Here is a 977-nt window from a genome sequence, read left to right as displayed (position 1 = left end):
GGAAAGAACAGGGAACAGGAAAACAGGTGGCACCGGGAGTGTTACTCAGCAGTGCTCCGAGCGTTCCTCGCCTGGATTTGTTTCCTCCTCTTTCATTTCAGAGCTCCCACAATTCTGAATTAAGCTTCCCACTCCAAGATTAATGCAGCAGCGTTGATCCCTTCAGCTCCCGGGGCTGGATACACTGTGGAGGTGGGAGAGGGAGGGGTCGTCTGCAGCTGAAACACCATCTGCAGGCGTTTTACGTAACTACAGAAAACAGTCACCCAAAAAAAAAAAAAGGGATTTTAAACCTCATTTGTCAACTCCAGCCCACCTTTTTTTTGCTACACAATAAACCCATTTTATTACCATTGCTGGCCAAGCCTGGGATGAGTGAAAGCTCCTTCCCAAACCATTTAATCAAAAGGAGGTACCCAAGCCAGTCCTGACTAAAAAACACAAGCAGCTTTAGTTTGAACTATTATTCAAACTCATCTTTTCAAAAAGATTTATCCCAAAGATATTTTTTTAGCTGCAGTGTTACAGTTTTTATCCATGGAAACAGCTGGTTCATCACTAAACAGCAAGACACTGGCTTGAAAAAAGAAGACACAAACACAGGAATCCAAAGATGGTGGTTATTTTTTTTTTACTTGAAGACTCTCCGAAACATTTAAAAAAAAAAAAAAAAAAAAAAGTCTTGTTACAGGTAATTAATTCCTTCTGGAATGAAACAGGCTCAAACTGGTTTTCAAGCATCATCAGTACACACAAAGGACAGGCTCTTACACTTGTGTTACATTGCAACCCTCACTCAGCCTCAGTAAACATCTTTGGAATAGAAAGAGATTTTTTTTTTTTATTTAAAAAAAAAAAAAAAAAAAAAGTCTTGTTACAGGTAATTAATTCCTTCTGGAATGAAACAGGCTCAAACTGGTTTTCAAGCATCATCAGTACACACAAAGGACAGGCTCTTACACTTGTGTTACATTGCA

The sequence above is a fragment of the Lepidothrix coronata genome, unplaced genomic scaffold (assembly GCF_001604755.1).
Source record: "Lepidothrix coronata isolate B3197 unplaced genomic scaffold, Lepidothrix_coronata-1.0 Scaffold119, whole genome shotgun sequence".
Taxonomy (NCBI): domain Eukaryota; kingdom Metazoa; phylum Chordata; class Aves; order Passeriformes; family Pipridae; genus Lepidothrix; species Lepidothrix coronata.
This window is presented reverse-complemented; position numbering follows the sequence as displayed.